Source organism: Lissotriton helveticus, chromosome 8 (genome assembly GCF_964261635.1).
Source record: "Lissotriton helveticus chromosome 8, aLisHel1.1, whole genome shotgun sequence".
In the NCBI taxonomy this organism is placed as follows: Eukaryota; Metazoa; Chordata; class Amphibia; order Caudata; family Salamandridae; genus Lissotriton; species Lissotriton helveticus.
The window spans coordinates 1,067,951,821-1,067,973,133 of record NC_136069.1 but is presented as its reverse complement, the minus strand read 5'-3'; the positions used below and the strand labels follow the sequence as shown (position 1 = coordinate 1,067,973,133).

The 21,313-nt window shown below is 45.8% G+C and overlaps 1 protein-coding gene across 2 annotated transcripts in view; it reads right to left on the bottom strand.

Annotated features, from left to right (window-relative positions):
• UGGT2 (UDP-glucose glycoprotein glucosyltransferase 2) overlaps positions 1 to 21,313 on the bottom strand; it is a 1,586,510-nt gene that overhangs the window by 626,742 nt on the left and 938,455 nt on the right. The window lies entirely within an intron of this gene.

The window sequence follows — 21,313 nt, the reverse complement described above, 5'->3', positions numbered from 1 at the left end:
GGGTTTGACAAGGGCTTCGAGGGGGCTAACGCTCCTCTCCTCGCGCCTCGCGTTGCGCTGCAGCTGCCTCTTGGGACCCTCGAAGCCCTTGTCAAACCCGAAGGAGGTGTAACTGAGGTGCATTTCAGGTACATCGGGACCTTGAAAAAAAAGAAACAGGTTGAAAATTTCCCTTTTCTATACACTTGCTTGCTATAATTTAGTAAACTAGTATCACTTTCACCACGGGTCCTGAAGAAAGCCCTAAAGTCCGATTCCCGGCATAGAGGGCTGAAACATGTCGGCCATTTTAAATCTTTTTGAATGCTAGTGCGTCCTGAGAACCTTATCTTTTCAATAGAGCGCACGCCACTTGAGCATTCCCCTAAATGGGATCCACCCGAACCCAGACTTAATAAAATTCCTACTACAGGGTTTTCGGGGGATTTTTAATTGTTCTACACTCCCTCCACATCACTGGGTCACTACTGTTTTTACCGAGGGTAAGATCCTCCTGGTGGAGGCTGCATACCGAAACTAACCCGATGATTATGCACACACGTGTTCAAAGAGCGGAGAACCAAGATATACCGCTTACCACGCTACCCAACACGTGCATGAGGGTTTTTATTTGGAGACACCGTTGTACGATCTCCTGCATAACCTGGTTCACGCAGGACAAGTGATCCCCTCCCCACCTGATTATTTGTAATTACCTAAGGAAACTGAGGGATCAGCGTTTTCCTTCTCACCCATCCATTTGATTAGCATAAACAGATAGTACCCCCAGAACAGAGAGGGTTTCAAGAAGGACACCCAACGGTGGACCACTGCTTCGCTCTCTGGTCCATTGCGTGGAAGTCAATAGAACAGTGGGGTAATTTATGTTGCAGCTTTGTGGACTTCCGTGCGGCATTCGACCTTGTGGGCAGGGAGCAGCTGTGGTCAACCCTGGTAGGGTACGAAATACATGGTGATCTAGTGGCCCTGATCCAAGCCTTACATACCGAAAACTGGACCCAAATAATCTTGGATGAGAAGGGAGGATTGTCTGAGAGGATCCAGATTGGCAATGGCTTGAGGCAGGGGTGCGTACTTGCTCCTCTACTCTTTTACCTGTTCTTTTCTGACCTGCCTTTAAAATTAAGAGAGGTTAGAGGGGCTAGCCCGAAACTGGGAGGAAATCATATATCCTGCTTATTATATGCAGATGACCTGGTGATTATGGACCAGACGGAGATATGCCTCCAGAGAAAATTAAATAGGTTTAAAGAATACTGCCTAAATAAAAAATTAGTAGTGAACATGGAGAAGACAACAATTTTATGTTTCGGGAGGAGCAAAATAAAGTTCTCCTGGTTTCTTGGCACAGAATTGCTTGAGACGGTAACAGAATATAGATATCTGGTAATGTGGTTTTCGAGTACCCTGAAATGGTATACCCACCTGGAAGCTTTAAAAATGAGGGCATCAGCTTCTGTGAAGGGTTCAAAAAGATTTAATAGTGTTTACGGAGAAATGTCTGATAGGCCGGTTATAAAGGCCTACCTAGCAATGGTCCCTCCACAATTTCTGTATGGGGCAGAGGTACTTTACTTAAGTGGCAAGAACTGCTGGGATAAAGAGGAGGGAAATATCCTAAAAAGCTTGTTTTTGCTGCCTAGATCAGCAATGGTACAGGCAGCAAGACTTGAGTTGGGAATTACCTCCTGGGCTATAACAGCCTGCATGTCCCTAATACGCTTCTGGCAGCGCCTAGGGTCGGGGGAATCTCTTAAAATCTCCCAATGGTGTAAAGGTGAAATTGCCACTAGTGAACTGTCCTGGGCGAAAGAGACAAGAGCCTCAATAAGGGAAGCGTATGAAGTGCTTGGTTTAAGGCTATGCCCGCAGCTAGGCCATGTGTTAATAGACAAGAAAGAACTTAGGTCACTGGGATATGATATGTCTTGTATACATGACCGGGAGTATCTCTTGCGAAAAATGTCAGTGTCCCATATGACCTTGGCTTGGAAAACTGATCAACATTTTCCTTATGTAGACCGGCTACCTAGCTATCGTTTAAGGCGTGAAGTGCTAAAAATGCGAATTGGGGTAAACCCCTGTTATGCGAACAACGGAGTTAAAAACTTTATGATAGATAGTAATGGTAAATGCACTTGTACGTTAGGTACGCCCTGTGATATTTTACATATTTTATTAGATTGCAGGAAGATTTTAGATATACGAAAGAAGATTTTATGCCCGATTTTCAAAAAATATAGGATTAAGAATAGGACGCAAGCTGTTAACCTTTTGGTGGAAAAGATGAAATTAGATATAGCCTGTGCCATGGGGAAATTTATGAGTAATGTTAAAGTGTTCCTCAAGTGCACAGAGTAAGCTTCATAAGTGGTTCCCTCAGGATAATACGAGATTGCGCTACTAAGGTATAACAGTAATGCTCCCGATATACTGGAATGGTTTGATGTACATGTATGAATTAATTGATTTTAACAATTTTAGGATGATATTTGACTGATGTTACTTGATGTGTTATGAATAGGTGCCGCACTTTTACAGATACTGCCGTGTTTATGTTTTTAACGGAATGAAGATGTAAATTGTATACTTTTATGGCTGTAATAAACCAAATAAAGTTTGTTTTGACTGACTGTCTGACTCTGGAAATGAAAACACAAATGTTTCTAACCATTTTCTTTAACATATTTTATTAGTAGTGACTCCCGAATTAGTATAAACAGTACTTAACCATGCAGTGGATAGATGAATGAATCTGCCTTTTTTCAGTCTTGGCAACAGGCAGCTGTCACTGTCTGATAAGCAAGCCTACTTTTTCCAATAAACATAGAGTGGGCTTTGGGTCAGCTCCTTGCTCATGACTAAACAGGTTTGTTGTCTATCTTACTTCCCTGCTCCTGATGCAATGGCTTTCCCCCCCTATTCTTGTTTCTGCCCTGCACATGAAGATTTTAGTCTCCCAGTGCCCAGAATGGTCTACTTGTATTGTTCTACTACTGAAGGTGCTTCCATCAAGAAACTACTTTTTCTGTAAGAATTCCGTGAGAGTGCAAGCATTTTCTTGCTCTCTTTCCACTGTGCTATTTTTACTTCACTCCCCTACTTGTTCAACTAGTTATTTCACGCCATTCCCCTGAAGCTCATCCGTTGCTCTCCAGATCCCTTCCACTCAGCTTTTTTTCAATCCTTCACCTACCGTCCCTTTCCTGCTCCATAATGACCACCGCTATTGGCTTTGCAAGAAAATATTGGCGACCAGCTATTTAAACAATGTTTTCTATGCTTTCAAGATTGTTGCCATGTTCTATGATGCAACGAGGAAGCAGTCTGAAAAACACTATTTTCTATACTTTCAAGATGGAAGCCAACGTGATGGTGGAATTTCAAGTTGAGTGAAGCATCATAGAGGCAGTCATAACCTATTTCAGAGGAACACGTCCAAGCAGGGGTAACTGCATCCAACTGCAGGGGTAGAGGCCTTTTACTCCTGTTGTCCTAGGGCCCCAAAATGCAACAGTGTGAACACAATGGCGGCCCTCTACGTCATAGAAAGGCGGCTACATATGAGAGCAGCAGGACAGAGGGTTTGGATACAGGAAGAGTGTGTGTACAGACTGCGTGTCACACTGTTCCAAATGACTGAGCCAGAAATACATGACAGGTACAGGCTACACCCACACACCATCCTTGACCTGAGACGGGACCTGGAACCATACGACACCAAAGGCAAACGCAATACCCACCCATGTACAGGTACTCTGTTGCCTGCACCTCCTGGCATCAGGACGTTACCAGGGTGTGATAGCCGCAGGAGGTGGTGTGTCACAGAGCTGCCTGTCACGTTTCTTCAACTCCTTTCTGGACGCCATGATGCAGAGAATGCATCACTACATATGCTTCCCCAGAACACAGGCGGAGCTGCAAAAGACAAAGCTGGATTTCTACCAAAAGGCACACTTCCCACATGTAATAGGCTGCATCGATGGGACCCACATACCAATCTGCCCACTTGCAGATACAGAACACATATACCGCAACCGCAAATCCACTCACTCCATCAACGTGCAGGTGATATGTGATGCAGACTTCATCATTACTGACATTGTGGCCAAATTCCAAGGGAGTACCCATGACTCCTAAATATTCAGGAACAGTGGGATCTATACATGTCTGGCTGCTGGTGAATTTGGAGAAGGACACCTTCTAGGTAAATCAATGTGACACACCCTGATGTATACCTTGGATGAACGTATTGGTGACCCAAATTAATGGCACTTTCTTTCCCTTTTAGGTGACAGCGCATATGCCGTCCGGTCCTTCATACTAAATCCATACCTCAACCCATCCACCCAAAGGGAGAGGAGATACAATGTGGCACATAAAAGCACACGCAACGTTGTGGAGCGCACCTTTGGACTACTAAAAAGCAGGTTCCATTGCCTCCACAAAAGTGGAGGTGCACGTCAGTACCACTGCATCATCTGCTGCAAAATAATAGCAACATGTGCAATGCTGCATAACCTTGCCACAAAGAAAGGAACAGCAGAGGAACTAACTGACTCTGAGGACGAGGGTGAGGACAATCCACAGCCAGAGCTCTGTGCAGCTGGTGTGGCAGCAGCACCGGATGGGAGACACAGAGGGGCTGAGATAACACGCAACTATTTCTGAGTGAGTAAGGAGACAAAGCCAGTTGCTGTATTTGAATAATGGTGTTTAATGACCAGTGCAAACCACCAATGTTTGAAGCAGTCTCCATAGACCCTTGGGTTACATCACCCATTAATGTACAACCATGGCTGGCTCTTTTCGTGCGCCCACGCACTGCACTGCCACGTTCCTTAGAGCCACTGTCTGCACTGCCAGTATGTCCCTGGCCAGCGCTGTGGCATTCGCTGCACCTCCTGGTCTCGGTGGGAGAGGGCATAACGCTAATACGGCTAGTAGCCTCCTCACTAAACCCCCCCCATCTGCTGTAGTGGCCACCTTGTCTGTTTGCAGCAGTTCAAGTGCTGAGGTCACTGTGACCATCCCCCTAGCCACATCCCGACTACAGTGTTCCATCTCCTCCTGCATGGCTATTGAGTGTCTGCACATGAGGGAGGTAGCAGTGGACAGGCGGTTCACCGCCTTGGTGTATGCATCCAGTCTCTGCCTCTCCCTGCGCCTACGCGGTACAAAAGGGGTTGGTGATGGACGGAGCATCTGAATCAATCAAACACTCACACCCAGTCAAAAGATCTGGGTTTAATCCATCACCGTTCTTTAGCCCACTCTGCCACCCCAGTTCAGACATGGCTATATGCAAATCAGTCTGACCCTGTGCCTCATGGGAATAGTCCAGCCCGAACTGCCAAGCCATGTCTTCCCTGGACCGGAAACAAGCTTCTGAAGACCGGTTTCTGGCATTCCAGCCGTCTTCAGCCCAGCTTGCTTGAATCCAGTGGCAAAGTGAGCAAGGGACTCACGTCTGAGCATACCCTGCCACACTTATGGCGGCCAAAAGCGGTACAAAAGGGGTTGGTGATGGACGGAGCATCTGAATCAATCAAACACTCACACCCAGTCAAAAGACCTGGGTTTAATCCATCACCGTTCTTTAGCCCACGCTGCCACCCCAGTTCAGACATGGCTATATGCAAATCAGTCTGACCCTGTGCCTCATGGGAACAGTCCAGCCCGAACTGCCAAGCCATGTCTTCCCTGGACCGGAAACAAGCTTCCGAAGACCGGTTTCTGGCATTTCAGCCGTCTTCAGCCAGGCTTGCTTGAATCCAGTGGCAAAGTGAGCAAGGGACTCATGTCTGAGCTTTCTAAAAGTGCCTTTTTCAAAAGTGTGACTTCAAATCTGACTTTATCATAAAGAAGATTTTAAAATTACAATTTCTCAAACAGCACACAGGACAATCCTACTCGCTCCCAATCAAGAAGTTAGCACTTATTAAATGACAGGCGGTCCTCCTCCTCCTCCTTGCTGCAGAGCTGCCTCACAGCTGACGCCACATCACTCCGGATCACCAACCGACCCCTGCCCTCACCACGTCTTCAACAAAGCCGACTCAGTCATCGCACCCCATCTCCGGGACATCATCAACGCCTCCTTCGACACCGCCACCTTCCCAGAGAGCTGGAAGCACGCCGAGCTCAGTGCCCTGCTGAAGAAACCATCAGCCGACCCCACCGACCTCAAAAACTACCGCCCCATCTCGCTCCTTCCTTTTCCCGCCAAAGTCATCGAGAAGACCGTCAACAGACAGCTGGCCGCCTTCCTCGAGACGAATGGATTCCTCGACCACTCACAATCCGGCTTCCGGGCCAACCACAGCACCGAGACCGCCCTCATCGCAGCCACTGACGACATCCGAGCCCTGCTAGACAACGGGGAAACAGCAGCCCTCATCCTCCTGGACCTCTCCGCAGCGTTCAACACTGTCTACCACCGCACCCTAGTGCAGCGCCTGAACAACATCGGAATCCAGGAGAAGGCACTGGAGTGGATCACCTCCTTCCTCACCGGAAGAACACAGAGAGTCCGCCTCCCCCCATTCAGATCCGAGGCCACTGAAGCCATCTGCGGCGTACCGCAAGGTTCATCACTGAGCCCCACGCTGTTCAACGTCTACATGAGCCCCCTCGCGGACATCGCACGCCAACACAACCTCAACATCCTCTCCTACGCCGACGACACCCAGCTGATCCTCTCCCTCACCAACGACCCCGCAACCGCCAAAACCAACCTAAACGAAGGGATGAAAGACGTAGCCGAGTGGATGATGAACAGCCGCCTGAAACTGAACTCAGACAAGACGGAAGTCCTCATCCTGGGATCATCACCCTCCGCCTGGGACGACTCCTGGTGGCCCACCGCCTTGGGCAGCGCACCCAAACCAACGGACCACGCACGCAACCTGGGCTTCATCCTGGACTCCTCCCTCTCGATGACCAGACAAGTCAACGCCGTGTCCTCGTCATGCTTCAACATCCTTTGCCTGCTACGCAAGATCTTCCGGTGGATCCCCACCGAAACCAGGAAGACGATCACCCAGGCCCTCGTCACCAGCCGCCTGGACTACGGCAACTCCCTCTACGCCGGAACCACAGCCAAACTCCAGAACAGGCTCCAGCGCATCCAGAACGCCTCAGCACGACTCATCATGGACATCCCCCGACGCAGCCACATCACCGGACACCTGAGAGACCTGCACTGGCTCCCCGTCAGCAAGAGAATCACGTTCCGACTCCTCACCCACGCACACAAAGCTCTCCACAACCAAGGACCCAGATACCTCACCGACCGCCTGACCTTCTACACCCCCACCCGACAACTACGATCGACCAGCCACGCCCTCGCCGTCGTTCCCCGCATCCGAAGAGCCTCAACGGGAGGAAGATCCTTCTCCTACCTGGCTGCCAAGACATGGAACTCCCTCCCCATCCACCTCCACCTGACCCAAGAGCACCTCTCCTTCAGGAAGCAACTCAAGACCTGGCTGTTCGAACAGTAGAGGACCCCCCCCCCCCCCAAGCGCCTTGAGACCCTCCGGGTGAGTAGCGCGCTATACAAATGTCTGATTGATTGATTGATTGATTCCCTCAGTCATGGTGGTGTTAATGGCACTGATGCCCTTTTCGATGCGATGCATGTGCGCATTCATGTGTGCCATCTTCCGCTGCACTGACCTAATCGCTCTCCCTTGCAGGTGCTAGACCTTCAGCATGTTGCCTTCAAGCCCAGCGAACACACTGTCACCTTGGCCCTAGATTGGAGGACTGGCTGCCCTTGCCCTGCGGTGTCTGGAGGATGTGTGGGCGCGCTCTGATGGGGACTCTGATCTTTCCCTGTTGCCATTCTCAGCCACTGTCGACTGTTGGCCACATGTGCTGTCCTCCTCGGACACCATCTGCTGGAGGGTGGCCACGGCATGCCTCCTGCCTGACTGTGGTGGTGGCGTTGATTGTGGCAGTGGTGATGCTGCTGGTGGTGATGGCGGCATTGTCTGGAGCTGTGGTGATGGTGGTGGTGGTGACGTTTGTGGTGGTGGTGGGGTTGTGTGCCCTGCAGGCGACTTGTCCTCCTCCTGTTATCTCCCCTCTGGCCTAAGTGCCTTCCCTCTGCTGCACTGCGAGATGTCTCGCTTTTAAGACAGAATGTAGATATGCTCACTTATCTGGCAGCATTTGCATTGCAATAAACATTATGCCTGCCATTCACACTGACTGTCCTCTGCTTGCTAATTGCTGTCACATGCTTTTGGGTTTGCTAGACTGACTGTTCTGAACATGTGTTACTTCTGACTACATCTCCCATAATGCATTGCAGGTTATAAGTGAAACATGGACTGGAGTGGGAGTCCCTATGCCTCTTTGGGGATTGGGGTTGGGGAGGGGGGTGCACAGCATGCTGTGCATGCATCTTATCTTGTTTGCTGGCAGCTCCGGCAGAGCTGTCTGCGTCGCCAATGCCACTCACACTCTCCGGCTGGAGGGCGGAGGGTGGACTCAACCATGAGCTCCAGGGCTGTTGGTGCAGGTGCTCTGGTCCTCCCTCCACCAGTTTTGCTGGCCTGCTTCTGCCTCTCCGCCATCCTCGCCTTCGCAGTCTTCCTCAGGTCGTACCATATTTCTTTATGTCCTCTAATGAGCGCTGGGTGACCCCAATGGCATTGATCTTGCTCTAAATAGTAAGCCAGATCTGTCTCTTCTGCGATTCTGGCACATGGAGGGACTGCTTGCCAAATAACTTGTCATGGTCCTTGGTGACTTCTTCGATGAGGACCTTCAGCTCCTTCTCGCTGAACTTCTGTTTTCTTTTTCTTTCTGCTCACTCCTTCTCTCTATCCCGGTTGGCCATTTTGCTAGCTTTCTTTTTGCAAAGAGAGGCTGTGTTGCTCCTGGCTCCTCTGCTCAGCTACCTGCCTCACAGTCAGCTCCAGGTTCAGTGCAGCTGCCTGGGTGTGGCCACTTCCTGTTTGGGAGTTAATTGGGATGCACAGGATTGGCTGATTCATCAATATCCGAATTTTTAAATTACCGAATCGGTATTTACCGATTTGGTATGGGATTCGATATTTACAAATCGGTATTGGGGTTTCGGAATTGTTTTTTACCGATTCATTCCGAATCGCTATTTTTTACAGATTAATACCGATTCGGTAATTTTTAACGAACCTTTACGTACATCGGAGATACTGATTCCTTAATTCCAGAATCGGTAAAATTCGGTATTAAGGAATCAGTATTTCACGTTTACCTACATCTAGCCCTAAATCTGCATGAGACTCCAACAGGCCTACCGGTCTCGAACAGTCTTACCTGACCCGATGGTGGTCGGTAAGCGCAGGAGAACCGAGGTGCATATCTGTGTGCTCTTGCATGTTGATGCCAAGTGACTGCTACCTCTTGTGGTCTTTCCCTAATGATGAGTTGGGCCTCTTCGGTCTCTGGACGGCCCGCACTGGTGTTGGAAACCCATCTCTGTGGCTCCTTGCAATCAGTAAGTGTACTTCTGAGCAGCCTGGGCACAACGGTCAAAGGCAATGGCCCTGCCTCCACAGTGGCCCTCATGGCACAACGGGATTGTGGATTTCCTTCCCACAAGGACGACGGCCATAACTTCATGGTGGACCTCACCTGGAATATGGGGGTAGCCGACTGGCGCTGAACAAAGCCAAAGGCCCTTACTTCACGATGGGCCCCACCTGGCTTAACGTGGTTGCCAACTGGCTCTGCACAAGAGGACAGCACTTGCTTCACAGTGGCCCTCACCGGGCTGACAGGGGCGCCGACCTAATTCATGCAGTGGTCTCGACCAGACCTGTTGTCTAACGCTTCGCTCACCAGATCCCCTCAGCAGGATGCCTGCTAGGTCTTTCTTCCTCCAGGAGCTCTCCTCCTCACAGGATCAACTAGTCTAGGCAGGTAGGCATAAGGCTGCTGCTCCAGGCTCAGGGAACGTTATCTTGACTTCCTAGGTGATGGCCCCTCACCCAGCAGAGAGACTAGCAGACCTCGGCCCCAAGTTCTGGTTCCAGCAGCTAGAAGTCTTAGTGATCTTCTCCCCTGATGAATATTGCTGCTGAACAAAGTATGAAACTCATACTCACACCTTTATAGTCCAAGTCTAGAGACAAATGTGATTTCGTGAGTGGTTCCTTAAAATCCGTGTTGTAGGTGTCAGTTGCTTAGACATGCTCTCTCCGCTGCACTGTCCTTTGTCAAAGTGACAGACTGCCTCAGCAGGAGAGTATCCATTTATGACTGCCCCACAACACAGACCAAGAAAGTAACTAGGGATCACACCTGGCTGTCAGCCTCTACTAAAATGGGCCTCAAAGGGTTTCAGGCCTAAGCTTTCTCTTTCATGATTTCTTAGTCTTCCAGTGCCAACCTTTTCAGACACACCATCTTCATGACAATTAGCCCAGGTGTCACTGAACATTAACTCTCCTTGGAGTCAAAGAGACCTCTGATGTGAAGCAAGGATGATCAGCTCTCCTTCCTCCAATATGCCTGTTCCCACCCTAGCCCTCAGCAATGTTAGCAATACACATCTTGTGCCTGCAAGTTGCAGTTCTCACCTCCACACTCCTTTCCAGGCCCTGGGCTTCCAAAATTGAACTCACACACTCCATGTTATGTTCCCCTGCACAAGCACACACTCATTAGTGGAAAATATCATGCGCTGTTTGGCACCAAACACATTCACCATGAAGGCCAAGGGAGGAACCCACAGGTTCCTGTTATGTACCCTGCTCAGGCACACATACACCCCAGCATCAACACACAGGTATCAGGTGCTGCCCCGCACTACAAAACAATCACCATGTAGCCCAAGGGTGAGTTAAGTACACAGTAGTGTAACTTTACATGAGTGGGCCAGTTAGTAGGCACCATTCCAGTGAAACAGGTAAAAAAGTCTTGTTCACACTACAGATCAATATTAAGCACAAAACAGGTATATACTGTCATCACGCGCTTGAGTCACTTAACTAGTGGTAAGAGCAGTAGCCCTCTACCACTATGAGGGTAGTGCTTGGTTTGTCCCCTAGGTCTCACAAGACTACATTGCCATGAAACAAGCCCAGGTCATGGCACACACGCCTGATCCGTGTTTGCCCATGACCAAACATCAGTACCAGGGATCCAGATATCTCTGCAGCTGCGGTACGGATGCATGTCAGTCACAATACAGGGGAATTTTCCGTCCCAACAGAGGTTATCTAGAAAGTATAGAAAACAAGTTTTTTTTATACTTTTGGAATAGCAAGTCATTGAAATCAAGCTGGGGACTGGTTAAATCTCCGTTTTTTAAGCAAATTCAGCGAATCACACTGAAATGGAAAGGCTCAATTTCCACTATTGCACAGCACTAACATAAACTGCAACCACCACAACCTGGTGTGCAGAATCGAGGCCAGTGGGACGCAGCTTGTAAGTGCTCACCCCAGGTGTCACACTTACAAGCTGTTTCCTGGTGGCAGCAACGCTGCACACCAGGATGTGTAGGGGTCTTAGTTTATGTAGGTGCTGTACAGTGCATTTTTGATGGGCTTAATATTTCCATAGTTAATGGCAGCCACCTTGGATGGTGCTTGGTTTTCTTTTAGCTCGGGCCCATGGTAGTCAGTCTAGTCTTTTTTAGGTCTCATCATGTCACCCTAGTATTTAAATCACTATTGCCAGAATACGTTTAACCTGTACACCAAAAAAGAGTCTATGCGCATCAAGTTTGCGTGTGCAATGGGTCATTTTGTTCCAGTCACCAAACAATTTCGAAGAGTTTATACTACCAAGGAACAATATTCTTTTAATAGCTGAAACGCACACTGCTTGCAATTATAGTTGAATGCCCTGAATTTTTCAGTATATTTTTCAAGGTAAATTCCAGAGGACTCTCTGACTGTTTCCCCATTCCTGCCAAGGTCCTAGTGTAGCAATTCTCAACAATAAGATAAATGACCAAAAACAGAAGCAAAGTCCTTACTGTTATCAAAGACAACAAACTGGATGTAATATATACGTAACCACATCTTGACCTAGTTACATTTGACCTTGACCTAGAGATCACCATATTAAAGAAAGGGGTTTAAGATTCTGGGCCCGATGTAGGTAATCCCAGATTACCGATTCTTAAATACCGAATCATACGGATTCTGTATTTAAGAACTGGCAATCGGGATGTAGGTATATTTACCGAATCAATTACCGAATCTTACAGATTCGGTAATTACCGAATTTACAAGGGGGACAGGGTGTCACTTTCACAACCTGTTGCACCCCTGATTCTGGCTTGTGTGCAATGTGACACACATACATGCCCTTAGGGCATGTATGTGTGCCACATGGCACAGGTGTACATGCACAGATGCGCATGTACACTGGAATTCGTTATTTACCAAAATCTGTAAATTTACCGAATTGGTAAATTTACAGATTCGGCAAAATTCGGGCCCCCTACATCTCAAGAACCAATTACCGGTCGGTAACGGCCGAAATCGGCCCTTACCGCCCGGTAATTGGTGACCTACATCTGGCCCTCTGTCTTTAGACAGATATGGAAATGGAGGGGTAGGTCTTAATATTGTTCACAGGGGTAATTTTTCATTTTTCCACTGTTAGAACCTTGACAATAGTCTCTCTGGGACCCTTTTCTGCATATACAGCACTTTCCCTTTCTTCATTATAATTGTCATGTTTACTATCACCAGCCGGGCTCTGATACAGGCTTCCTAGATAAATCTTTTCACCTATGCAGTGAGGTGGCCTTTAATACAGGCATGACATTAACTTGGGGACTTCAACTATCATGCTGTCAATGTTAATGACTCTCCCTTTGGGTTTCTTGGGATGGACTTGAAGGGCCTTGGCTGGGAACAACTTAAAGAATCTTCATGTGAGCAAACACACATTTCATCTCATTTGGTTGATCCTTCCATCACAATTTCCAATTAAATGTCCACCCATTAGTTTGGACCGATAATTATTTCAGTTCATTTGTCAGCAGTTTACCCAGCAATAATTCCCTTCCGCGACCTACCCATATTTATGATTTGTACAAGAAGGGGAGCAACATTACTTTGGCAGCAGCTATTAGCAATATTTCTTTGCTACTTATGGAATCTTTATGCCTTTTAGGTGCAACCAATTCAGATGACTCACTAAACAAGCATTGGCATAGCCAATAGGTCTCGCCTTTGGGACCTTATAAGTGTTTAGCCATGCAACAGTTGTTGCACCAAGGGTATTGTGCTGCATAACTGAATACTTATACGGTCCTAAACGCGAGACCTATTGGCTATGCCAATGCTTGTTTTTTTATCTCCTTGAGCTAATTATGGAGCCGATGCTGGATTATGTGGCAAGTGCGGCAAATCCAAAATGATCTGAGAACACAGCAGGCCCATAATGCCATTGGTCCCGATCACAAGTTTGGCGAAGTTGAAGAGTTCCTACAACTTTGGGGAGTTTGGAGAACTCACAACACAGGTTGTAAAAACGTTAGTCGCAGCCTGTAAAGTTGCAGACGCTCATTCGAATGTCCTCCGTGCATCTGTAACACCCGCTGTTTGAACTGAGAGAACATACAGGTTGTGAAGATGTGATGCAATCAATTGGCAAAGATCAGCCGCGGCTTGGGCAAACCTGTGCCATCTGAAAGTGAATCAGCCTATGTCGGGAAATAAAATGGGCAAATAATCAAATCAAAAGCAATAGCAGGCACCCCGCTTGAGTAGGGCACAGCGACCACCAACCCTGCCAATGGCAATAAAGTATATATCGGAGCTTTCCATCCCCAAGCATCATACAAGACAAAGGACCTCGCAGACGGGCACCACCATCAAAAACACGCACACATAAAAATAAATGTGAATAGTCAGCTGTTTACAACCTTGAACCCAGCACTGCCTTCACAAGACCCCACACGTCAAGCGATAAGAGCAGGGTGTCAAGGCGCTGGAAAGTCCATTGGGAGATTAGACACTCCGCTAAAGACTTTTTTTGGTGTGTGCTTATTTCGTAGTGAATTACTTTTTTTATATTCAATTTTATTTATTGAAAACTTATCAATGATACAGAGGTATAAATTCAAAAACCAAAATGATTAAAGTTGCAGTAAGTGAAATACATCCCCGTTAAGGAAATAAACCCCCCTAGTGAATTTCTGGGCGTTTGTATAGCGCATGGGCACCAATAATTTGCTCTCACTTCCCATGCGCACATTTTGTCTTTTTTAGTTGTGTGCAATGAATATAGAAGATGTTAGAGGCAGGGGAAACCCAATAAACCCTTGTAGGCTTGGGCACTGAATATTTAAAGTCACAATATGCTACAAGGGACTTGTTTTGAAGAAAAAATTCATCAACAACACTGCAATGTATGTAAATGTGCTTCTTCTATATTCATGAGTCGTACATATGTAACACACTCGAGTGTATCTACAGAATATCACACATTATCATTGACTTGAATCAATCAAAGGAAGGGAAACTGAGAGAAAGAACAAACGGAGATAGTAGGTTATATTTCTGAAAAATGTATATATTCAGTGATAGGACAACAGATTTACATCCTGGGAGACGAATACATGGAAATGAATTCAAGCAAAAACTGAGAACAGAGGTAAAAAAGGACAAAAACTCTTCAGTTCACAGCTAACACATCAACTCCTGGTAAGTATGACAAACAACCAAAATTAATTGATAAACAATGGTCGTATGTTGGTGACAAAGCAACGTGTTTTGGAGATGATGGAGGTGTCGCCGTTTCGGTCTAGTATGCAGTCGTCATGTAGACCATCATCAGGACAGAATATTTCATTGCTGCAAAAGGACTCCCTAAATTAAAATAACAAATTAGGATTGCTAGTAATACATCATAAAAATCCTACAACTCATATATAGTCCATAGATTTGAACAGTTGTTTAAAAACTTCGTATGTCAGGCCGAAGCCTGGTGTTTAACCAAAGCCAAGCATATTACCCCTTCCTAGTAATGCTTGGAAATATAATTCATTGCATAATTTATTAACAGTTAGATTAATCATTATTTATCGATCATTAATTCTTCAGTCTTGGTATATAACTAGAACACTCTATTTGTCAATTTGTTCTTGTTCAGATGCAGTCACACGAGTATTTCTCGATAGTAATTAGGTTGACTGTTTTTTACACCCCTTTTTTACAAAACTTTCTGAATAGCGATTTCCTTTTCCAATATGGCAACTATGGATGTTTGTATCTATAAGGGAGACTTATCGAGTCCCTCTTCGATTTCATACCACTTGTTTTCACTTCCGGTACGTCAGCTTTAAAACCACCACCGGGGGTAGCTCTTGTTACTGACGACCCGGCATGCCGATTGAACACGCCACTAGCTCGAATTTTCAACTACCGATATCCAAGTAAGTTAACAATGCTAGTTAAATATGTCTTTAGGTCACAATGCAACAAATTTTGTGTACGTTGACCAGAAGAGACACAGTGTGTCTGTTTTCAGTCACTCCGTTTTCTTGAAACTGTTTAGCTATGTGCCACGTTTGTTAAAAATGCGAGTCTAATATATCTGTTTAGACTGTAATGGAACGGATACTGTTTCCGTCAGAAGAACGCTGGTCTCTTTCTTTTAAAGTCCGATTTAGTACAACTATGTAGATCTTTCAGTGAAATGGTTCACATACCTTTCACCCTGTGGCCACGATCGAAGACGCTTATCCTTAAGAGAATCGTGTCCCTTATATAAAAAAAAAATGTAGGCACACACAATCAGTAGACCAGTCAACCGGCTCAACTTAAATTTATATAAATTCTATCTACGGGTCGGACTTATTCATTTACCTGTTTTAGGAGAACAACCTGTTGGCTATCCCCAACTTAGAGAAAACTGGTATTTGACTTTGCCGTTCATTTTTCTACACCTTAATTGCAACCACTATCAACACAGTATACTGCTAGTGAAGTTATGCTGCAGACTGGCATTTAGTCAAACAAATAGTCCAAGACTTGATGCCCTATTCTTTCTTTTTTAGAAATACAAAGCTCTGCTGTATGCTCAATTTCTAGTTATTCGGAACCGTTCATCGTAAAGCTTTTCTCCACATACCAGAATAAAGGTAGGTTACTAAAAACCACGCTTGCCCTGTTGGGCATTCTTTCCAGATTAGCAACAACACACTTATAGGAATTATCTATCCTTTTAGATTTGATTCAATCAACTGGAGACTTTTTTCCACGTCTCGTGTTATCCACCTTGATTTGAAAATATCCCCATTTGAAATTTCAGGTGACAAGCATATTGTTTTATAAGCTCTTTGTAATGATTGATGACTGTATTCACGTCCAATAAGACCACCAGTTGGGTCAATTTTAAGTTTGTATGAATGCCTGACAATTGTAAATATTTTAGTACATGGTAACAATGTTTGTAAAATCAAAGAATGCATTATTCTTTCTCGCACTATAAACCAAGACTGAAGAATTAATGATCGATAAATAATGATTAATCTAACTGTTAATGAATTATGCAATGAATTCTATTTCCAAGCATTAGTAGGAAGGGGTAATATGCTTGGCTTTGGTTAAACACCAGGCTTCGGCCTGACATACGGAGTTTTTAAACAACTGTTCAAATCTATGGACTATGTATGAGTTGTAGGATTTTTATGATGTATTACTAGCAATCCTAATTTGTTATTTTAATTTAGGGAGTCCTTTTGCAGCAATGAAATGTTCTGTCCTGATGATGGTCTACATGACGACTGCATACTAGACCGAAACGTCGACACCTCCATCATCTCCAAAAAACGTTGCTTTGTCACCAACATACAACCATTGTTTATCAATTAATTTTGGTTGTTTGTCATACTTACCAGGAGTTGATGTGTTAGCTGTGAACTGAAGAGTTTTTGTCCTTTTTTACCTCTGTTCTCAGTTTTTGCTTGAATTCATTTCCATGTATTCGTCTTCCAGGATGTAAATCTGTTGTCCTATCACTGAATATATACATTTTTCAGAAATATAACCTACTATCTCCGTTTGTTCTTTCTCTCAGTTTCCCTTCCTTTGATTGATTCAAGTCAATGATAATGTGTGATATTCTGTAGATACACTTGAGTGTGTTACATATGTACGACTCATGAATATAGAAGAAGCACATTTACATACATTGCAGTGTTGTTGATGAATTCAGTTAATTTCATTAAAGGTTTGTGTGTTTGGTAAAGCGCTGCTTCATGGCACCAGTTATAGAGAGAACACCACACACAGAAGGTGGGCATGATGCAATAAAGCCTGGTAGGCATACGCCTTTTGGTGCACGAGGTTTACATTCTTAAGGTGTATGTGTTTGAGAGGTAGTTCACACCACGAGGCAGTGCTCTCGGCGCTCTGGTCACATGACCCGGCTTTGGAGAAGGGCACTTGCCTGCTAGCACCGAACTAGCTATAAGTACCTGGGCAGTGCAATACCCACAGCAAGCAGCGGATGCTGGTGTGATAGGCATTCTTGGCAAAGTGGTGAATTGAAAGGTCACCAAAAGCTCAGGGTGCCAGGCAAGTGAGTACATCATGAGTACAGCGCCTGCCACAGACTTAAAAGACTCTGGGCACAGGTTGGGAGAAGAAGCAGTGAAGTTTTCAGCTGTGCAACTGAGGGGAAGGGGGCTGATGTCTAATGCCAGGTTCCTAACTTGACTTTATTGTGTGATCTTGACCAGACGTTTGAAGGGGGAGGGGCAATGGAAAGATGCGACTCAAGGCATGAACTGCGGACATTAGGATATAGCAGGAGCTCAACTAGACTCGTACTTTGGGTGGGGGGGTTAACTCTTTGCACAATGGGGGCGGAGCTGTCATCAAAGGCTGAGTCAGAAATATTAGTGGGTATCCCTTCTCTGTTCTAATACGATATAGACGGTTGCTGCATTAAACCAGGCAGGCATAGGATAAGCGGGCTGGCTAGATCCTCCTGCAGCTCTGCGAGTACTGTTGCAATGTAACCAAGTTGTACAGACATACCCGGGGCCGACACATGCAGCACCTAACTTAAACTGAGATCCCAGTCAGTGCCCAATGGGGAACTACCTTGACAGTGAGACACAGTTTAATAGGCTAGGGGAGTCACAGGTCCGACCTCCTGCTGCCGCTCGCGTTTTTTGAAGTCAAAATATGCAGCTCCTCCTCCCGACTTTGCCACTCTTACCGCAGTGGGGATGAGGTGATCAATTTCCGATGTAACCCAAAGCCAGCGGCGGCTGATTTTTGCCGTCGTCAGTGCAGGGCAAGCCAAGCTGAGAGCTGCTGACACCACTGTCTTGTCAATGACAGTCCGGGCCGGGGAGGGCGAAGGAGGCATGCGCGGCTCCTCGAGCACCCATCACTGCTCCAAAGACATGCCGAACGAGCAGCTGCGGGCACCGGAGGGGAGGCTAGAACCGAAAGAAGTGTTTAGAGAGCGGTGAGACCTTATGTTTTGTTAAATAATAAAAATAGCGTGGGAGGTGAGAAGCGCTGCTTCTAAAGTTAGAAAAGGGCTGGAGCCGCGCCGGGCAGCTGAGGAGCGCGCTGTACGAGAGCGTGTCACCGGCATGTGCAGAATGTACTTGACCCCTGGCAAACCTTGAGTCCCCTCACTCCCTGTCCTGGGACGGAGGCTGTCCGAGATGCAGGAAAACAATTTCTATGCATAGGAGAAAGGGATGCCCTACATCATCATCTGGTGACAAGTATGAAAGAAAAGATGTGGGAAAATGAATGCACGGACATCTTCAAGCTTTTGACACACAGCTCTAAGCTCGCGTAATAATGTCTAATGATAACAAGCATTGGCCGCCACGAAAGTCATCGCGATCACGATGGCTGTAAAAGCAAAAGTGATCGCGATGATGCGCTAAAAGACGCAAGTGATGAGCGCGCAAGCGCGCATGCTTTTGCGCGTTCTAGCAAGCTGGTCGCCGCTTTGGGAGCACTTCCCAAAGCAGCTTCTACATGGCTCTCCGAGCAACGCATGCGTGCTGACTGGGCGAGACCTAAAAAGCATGACTCAGCTTTTAGCTGATCACTTTGTTCTTTTAAGACCTTGGCTGTCTGCATTTTTGGCAGCCTGATACTGCAACAATTTAAGGTCTGAAAAGCAGAACGTCTATGGCACAAAAGCTACTCAAGGGACTCTTTTGTGTGACTCAGAGAGCGGCTCTAGGTTTATAAATACTCCATACAGCTGAGATCACCTTCATTATTAAATCCACTTTTAACCTCTTGCGCCAACTTTTTGCAGTTGAGAACACATTCCAGCAGCGCAAGTATGTCAGAACACATAGTAACCCCTCCCAATTTGGCTTCAACAAATTGGAAGACTTTCTTTTTCTAATATTGCTAGTATTATGATGATCTGATCTTCCAAATCAATAACCGTCATTGCATCTTGCTCGTCCCTGTTTGCTGTGGATATGGTACCATTTATTACAAAGATACAGGCAGTTGAAGTAAAGCAGGCCCTGATGAATCTTTAATTAGGCTCGCTGAATGACCCCATATCTACAAGACCTTGGACATGCAGTTGGCAACAAAAGCTGTAGGTACATTAACACTTCCGTTGCCTGTGATCTGGTGACTGAAGACTGCAATTAAAAAATGTGGACTCAACCACAGTGATTTTAAAAACTTCCACCCAATCACCGTTCTCTCTACCTTTGCTGAAAAATGGAAAAACATATCATTAAGTAGCTAGCTGCCAACATGGCCATATGACTCTCTTGAATTAATTTCATGTCGGCTTCCTGACCAAATACAGCACAAAATCAGTTCAGATTACTCTCTTGATGCGCATCAGATATTTGAAAATCAAGGAGAAATGGCTGACTTGCTACTTCTTGACTTCGCCACAGCATCTAATAGTGTTAGTCATTAAATCTTATTTGACCATTTTGCTGTGGTAGGTCTAGTGGGAGGAGGGATTCTTTGGTTTGGATTGTTTCTACAAAGTTGACAGCTTAACTCACTCCTATCTGCTCATCATAAAAGAGGTGAAATGAGGCATCCTCCAGGAATTGGCTCTAGCCCCAATTTTATTTAACCTGAAAAACCAGCCTTTGGGGAAGATAATTAGTTTGCTGGGCTTTAAAAATGTCTTACATTCAGACTACTTTCAGCTTCTGCTCAGATTTGACTACAAGACCATTAATTCCACTATTCGGCTTAGGGACATTGGGGTGGTGGGCATTCAGAAGTTGATGAATTTGGTGTCTGTCTCCTTCTCCTTGGTCAGTACCTGACCAGGGTACAATCTCTTGTGATGCAATAGCAGATCTCAGATTGAGAGCCAAAACAAACTTTCTGAGCCTCATACACGCGATGGTGTTATCATAGAGAGTGCAAAATTCTTGCTTTTGAGTGGGAGTATGCCTTGACAACCTCCTGAATCATACACAGGAGTGCAGCCTAGCTCATCTGAAGTAGGAGAAATCTGCAGACCATAAGGTTCAGACTGAGTGCTTTCAGCATCAGCAGGTGAACCAGCAAAAGATGCCTCATAAGCAGAGGAAGTCTGTTTTTGGGTAAAACATGGCTATAATGTATCTAGAGTAACCTTTGAGATCGAGGTTGAGTTAAACATAGGTACCCAAGGCAAAGGAGGAAGAATGCTCAAGCAGTTCTCAAGGGCCAGGATATTGGAAACACAACTACAAATGTCGACCTTTCGGCAAAATGTGACAAATACCAACACACTTTGTTGATGGGGTATTATGATGCACACTCCAGATTTAGACACTCCCAAGTGACAATTCAGTCTATTTAGGAGGTAAACAAAGGTAGAAGCAATTGAATCAAAGGTAATGGATGTGCCTTTCCACAACCACCTCAAACACCAATCACAGGAGATTGACTATTAACAAGAGTGAAGAGGGTCTTATTTCAATCATAAACACTAGAGTCAAAAACATTTGATCACTGCAAAGTAGTCCAAATCAATTCTCATCCTTGGCCTCAAAAAATGACGTGAAAAGCAGCACATACTCCAAGCCTCTTGAGATGGAGAAATCTAGTGGCCTAGAGGGAGGCAGAAGTCTCAAAGAACTGGGACCTGGTAATGTGGAATCCACTGGAGCTGATACTACAGAGCTTAGTATGCTCCTATTTGTGTGTCCTTTTTAAGGATCCTGAAATCTTAATCGGTTTGGCAGTCTTAATGCCTCACTCTTAGAGCAGAAGGCATGCAGGTTTTTAGTTCTTCTTTAAAGGGAGGTAACTCAAAGTAATATCCCAATAAACATCACTCAGAAACAAAATGTAAAGTTGTTGTATTCCAGTTTTAGTCTTCC